We start from the raw sequence: 5,578 nt of genomic DNA, 5'->3' as shown, positions 1-5,578 counted from the left end.
GCACCCCCAGCCACTGAGCATGCGCGGCCCCGACCAGTGGGACGCTCGGCCAAACTGCCCGGCGAAGGAAAGGGACTTGTCCGAGGACGCACAGCACAGCCTCCTCCGGCCCAGGGCCACCGAGACGCGAGCTGCCAGGGCCGAATCCCAGCTCCGTAACATACCAGCTGCGTGACCTCAGACTGGCCACTGTCCCTAGGAGCTGTCACTGAATAATAGGACCTCCACTTGACGTGGTGGCGAAGTCAATGGGGGCGCCCGTGTGGGTTATATCTGGGCGTTCCTGCCCGGAGTCGGAGCCCGCGTGCGCTCCCTCGGGCGCCAAAATCTGGTGCACCACGCCTCGGGCTCCATGAAGCTCCAGTTTGTGGCAGGCTAGGGGCGCTGTCCTCCTCTCGCTTAACCAAAAGGCTAGTCGGGTATCCAAAGACGTCCAATGTGCAGGGCTGGGCCTGTGACGGCCGCAGACGCACGGTCAGAACGCACCCTGCACACACTGTCATGTTCGCTGTGTGACCCTGGATGAATCACAACTTCTCTGTAGCTAGGGCTCCTCCCCATCAGCAGGAGGGCGGCACCCCTAGGCGTCCAGCACATACTCCGGAGAGGGATACCTTGAAGCCCCTCCTGCCCTCCCTTGGGTATCCCTGTAAGCGGAGACCCCGGCACGACTGGCCCCTTTCTTTCCTGTCCCGCAGTCCACACCTTTCCTAGCGCCGCCGGGGAGCTACCCTGACAGCCGCTCCCGCCGCACCTCGGCTCGGCTCAGACAAAGACCTGGAGGCGTGCTCCGAGCTGGAGTCGCTGCTGCAGCGCTGAGACCGCAGAGGCTCTGGTGCCGGCTCCTCTGCCGCGGCCCGGGGGACCCTAGAACCGCGATCCTTCCAGATCCTTCCAGCCCGTGATGCCTGCTGGGCGGTCCTTCATCCTGGCAGGACTAAAGGCCCAGCAAGTCCGCAGCAGGTCTGTGTGATTTGCCCTCTTTGCCAGCCAAATTGGCCGGAACCGCTGGCACGTGGCTCCATTATCCAGTTCAAGCACATTAAGCAATAATAGGTATCCCTCCCTGCCTTATAAAGTACCATCGGCTCCACGAAGATGTCTTGAAAAACGCAGGGAAGAAGTTTAATATCACCTGTTATTCCACCTCAATTGTTGAGTTTTTTGTCCCTTTTTTTGTTTCGTTTTTTATTTTTGCTGAAGGGCGTGTGCACTGGAGAGGGGAGCTTAAGTGGGAGGTGGGGAAGGGGAGCACACTGGAATCCATTCTCTATTCTCCTCTCTGGGTTTGGTTCTGTACTCGCGCACACACACCTGACATGTTTTTCAAGCCTCTGGATCAGGATCTCTCGGCCTTAACCTTCATCACCTGCTGGCCCTGTTTTCTGCCATTGACTTAGAGTTTTAGAAAGTAATTTCCACATACAATATGCATCCCTGTAAATAAAGGGTAATTCGTGAAGAAACGCACCACGGGAGTGTGTGTGAAAGTCTGTCTCGTGCCCCCTCCTCCTGCCTACCTTACAGAAAAGTCCAGCCTTGAGTTCTCTAGGCCCTGACCTTGGTGCCTCAGAGGCTCCAGGCTGCTTCAGTCCCTCTGAGGAAGGACCTCTGTGCCCTGTCTCCCCTTAAAGGCCTTGAGTCTTGCTCTTTTGTTGTAAAGAATTATTTTTATTTAACTTTATTTATCTTAATTTGACCATAGAGGGGCAGAGAGAAAAGGAGAAAGAAGCCGCCAGGTCCAGGACTGGAACCGCAGTCGGTTATGTGGGAGTCCAGCGACCTGAACCACCAACCATGCCACCTGCCAACCCGGGAACCTTGCTCTTATGAGAGGAGTGGGTATTAAGGCAAGGAACTCAGCTGAGAGGAAAAGCCACTTGTGCCCAGGCCCTACCTTGTTGGTCCTCTGGGCTGCCCTGTGTTATTCGGAGCTGGTCCCTTACCCTCTGTGTTCCTGGAAAGCTGTGTTGACTGATTTACAGCTCTACAATTTGGGGATCCTAGAGTGAGAGACGTAAGGCTTAAAACGATGTGCAAGTAAACAGAGAACCCACTTTCCCCATACCCAGATCCTCAGCCTTGGACACTCCAGGAAGTCACAGGCCCTTCTCAGCTCCTACCAGTGATCCTTTCTAATTCCACCCTGCTCCTCTCGCCCGGCTATAGTTACACAGATCCCTGAACATCCTCTACCCAGTAAACTCCGTTTCCCCGGACATCAGTGACGGTGCATGCAAAGAGGGCCCCACTGTGTGTGCCGCTCATGAACTCACTGAGGACTCCCAGATCCCTGCAAAGAATCCCCGCACCAGCTGTCTAGGGAGGTGACCAACAATCCCAGACCTGCTGGAAGCTAGGCATCCCCACCAGGTCAGCCAGGCATGAAGTAGAACACACTGAACCACCAGCCCCAGTGTAGGGACCAGGACTCAAACCACAGTCGGCCATGTGGATGTCCAGCACCTCAACCCACCTGTCAGCCTCTCTATTTTTTAATTGCCAGAGGGCACATGCACTACCAGAGAGAGACAGAGAAGGAGGAAGTACACCCCACCCCTTGTAGTGAGACACAGTGACGCCGCAATCCCTTCTCCATTTCTCCATCCTGCTGGGGTTGGGGACACACTTGTACATGTGCCCAGCATGTTTTTCAAGCCACCAGGGCTAGAATTGGAACCATGTGGTCAGCCATGGGGGAATCTGGCTTCCCTAACCATTAGGCTATAGGGCTGGTCCCCCAGCTTTCTATTTTTAAAGGAGTCTTTGTAAAGGATAGTGTTGAGAGTTTTACTAAAGACTGGTACTAAAAATCCCTGGTGGTCTTAGCTGTAACACAGGACTCGGATGGAGAAGGGGGGGAAACCGTTGCACAGGGCTGAGGTAAGGACGGAACGAGCTCACACCTATAAAGTGCTTGGCAGAGAGTCTGGCACGCTCCGGCTGGCTAGTGTCACAGCTGTCACAGGACTCAACCCCGGGCTGTCTTGACACACCAGTCCCCTCTTCCAAGCCAGGAGACCCCGTATTTCTCCCTTGTTCCTCTCCTCATGGAGGAATGGCCAACAGGGACCCCGGCCCCGAAAAGGCAAATATTCCTTAAAGGTGGAATGTGGCGGGAAGTCACAGCCTGGGCAGTCGGGAGGCTGCATGGATTGGGACGGAATCCCCCATGGGACGTGGAGGGCCTCAGTGTCCTGGCTCTGCTTGTCTAGCTGTGTAAGCTCAGTGTATCATTGGCTTCCTTTCTTTTCTTTTTTTTTTTTAAATTATTACTTATTTAATTTTATTTATTCATTCAGTTATTTTAATTTGACCAGAAAGAGAGAGAGAAAGGGACAAAGGAAGCCGCCATATCCAGGAGTCGAACCATGGTCGGCCATGTGGGAATGTCCAGCCCCTTAACCTCCATGCCACCTCCTGGTCCCCTGTATGGCTTATTTTCTAAGGATGGCCTCTGAATTCTGTCCACCCACCAGGGCCAGCTCAGAGACCCAGGACTGAGTCAGGCCAGGGCAGGGTGAGGATAAACCTCCTGTTCTTAGATAACAACACGGGCTGCCTGAGCAGACCCCCTAAATTCCTCCCACACTGTTTCCCTCTGCTATAGATAAGCCTCCTGTTCTTAGGTAACAACACGGGCTGCCTGAGCAGACCCCGTAAATTCCTCCCACACTGTTTCCCTCTGCTATCCTCACCCAACAGTGCATGTTTTAGAGGGGTCTAGACCATACTGGTTGCATCATTTGTGGAGCCCCTTCTGTAAAAAGTACTAAGGATTTGGGAACCAGCAGTTAGCGTAATGGCTATGTCGCTGGACTCCCACGTAGTCGACCGCGGTTCATGTCCCGGACCCGGTGGCTTAAAATTCATGCCGGGCGCGTGTGTGTGCGTGCCCAAGATCCCGAGAGGAGAATGGAGGAGAAGGGATTGCGGCGTGACCATCCCCCCTGGGGGGTGATTTCTCGCTTTCTGTCTCTATGTCTCTCTCTGTCTGTCTGGCGAGCGCACGCGCCCTACAGTGAAAATCTCTCAAAAAAAAAAAAAGTACTAAGGATTTCAAGACGAAACTTGGGAGTACCAGGAGAGATAAAGAAAAGAAGGCCCATGAATCTGGAGACAGTGACCAGGAGAGAGAGGCCTTGCACCTGGGCTGGCTGGGTCCCATTTACCTCGGGGCAGAGAGAGAGTTCTCCATTTTAGTCTCAGTTTACAGCTTCAGCCAGGTCTCTCGCTCTCTCTCTCAGTTTTCACTCCCCACCCTACCCCCAACTCTTCTGGAGCTGAGGCTGGGGTAGGGGAGGGTCATTTCTTTTTTTTTTTTTTTTAGAGATTTTTGCTATAGGGCGTGTGCGCTCACCAGAAAGACAGAGACAGAGAGACAGAAAGCGAGAAATCACCCCCCAGGGGAGATGGCCACGCCGCAATCTCTTCTCCTCCATTCTTCTCCCAAGATCTTGGGCATGCGCACACATGCGCCTCGCGTGAGTTTAAGCCACCGGGTCCAGGACTCGAACCGCTGTCAACTACATGGGAGTCCAGCAACATAGCCATTATGCCATCTGCTGGTCCCCGTTCATACCTTTTGATCAAACAATTCCACTTTTAAGAGTCCATCCTACAGAAAGAGTTACATTCAAGGATGTTCACTATGGCCTTGTTTGTAATATCGCAAATGCTGTGCACATGTGAGTGGTGTGTGTGTGTGTGTGTGTGTGTGTGTGTGTGTGTGTGTTATGGTTAATGCAGGAACAGGTCTGGAAGTGTACAGTCCAAATTGTTCATAATAGTCACCTCTGCGGAAGGAAGGGAGTGAGGAAGGAAGAGAAACCTCCTGTTGCCTCTGCACACTTTATATACATAGATTTTTAAAGCTATTTTTCCAGCATGTGTTCCATTATAAATCATAAAATGCGTCATTTAAAAACAAGGATTTTTTTTAACATCATATTATACGAAATTTTGTAATTTGAGAGAAGAACTCGCGGTTGTGTGCCACATGTGTGTGTAGGGCACCAATTCGCAGGGTAATTCCATTTCTTCCAGTGGTTTTCCGCAGTCAGGGGACAGGAGTGTGGGACGGGGATGTGGAATGGACCCAGGGGAGGGTGAAAGCCGAGGTGCTGGGGCTCAGTAGTGACTTTCTGCCTTCGCCATCAGTCAGCCCATGGAGCACCTGGGAGGTGGATGGCATTTCCCTAGGTTTACAGTGGAGGAAAGTGACTCAGAGATGCAGGCGGGCACCTGAGGTCTGGAACTCAGCAGGGCTGGGATTCAGACCTCCGGGAGCTGCAGCTCTCCCACTTGTGAGAGGTGCCTCGAGCCTAGTTCAGTGAGGGAAGACGAGGTGGTGAGGGAACTGCGTGTCAGTGGGACAGTCTCTGAATGACAGTCCTGGGTGGAGAAGGACCTAAAGCCAGGATGGAGGAAAGGCTGCTTTACTACAAGAGGTGTAGAAACAGAGTGGAACCCAGCAGCACATGCACTCACAAGAGAAAGAGAGAGAGAGAGAGAGAGAGAGAGAGAGAGGACAGAGAGCGAGCCTCCAGGTCCAAGGATTTGAACTGTGGTCGGCCAT

General features: G+C 53.0%; 1 protein-coding gene across 1 annotated transcript in view; it reads right to left on the bottom strand.

Annotated features, from left to right (window-relative positions):
* PDE8A (phosphodiesterase 8A) overlaps positions 1-977 on the bottom strand; it is a 131,826-nt gene extending 130,849 nt beyond the window's left edge. The window contains exon 1 of the mRNA XM_014589478.2: positions 755-977. The gene's annotated coding sequence lies outside the window, so the exon portion shown is untranslated. The remainder of the gene's footprint in view (positions 1-754) is intronic.
* Between the last annotated feature and the right edge of the window lie 4,601 nt (positions 978-5,578).

This window comes from Tupaia chinensis, unplaced genomic scaffold (genome assembly GCF_000334495.1).
Source record: "Tupaia chinensis unplaced genomic scaffold, TupChi_1.0 Scaffold000359_1, whole genome shotgun sequence".
NCBI lineage: Eukaryota > Metazoa > Chordata > Mammalia > Scandentia > Tupaiidae > Tupaia > Tupaia belangeri.
Note: the sequence above shows the minus strand (reverse complement) of the source record. Positions and strands in the feature narration are given on the sequence as shown.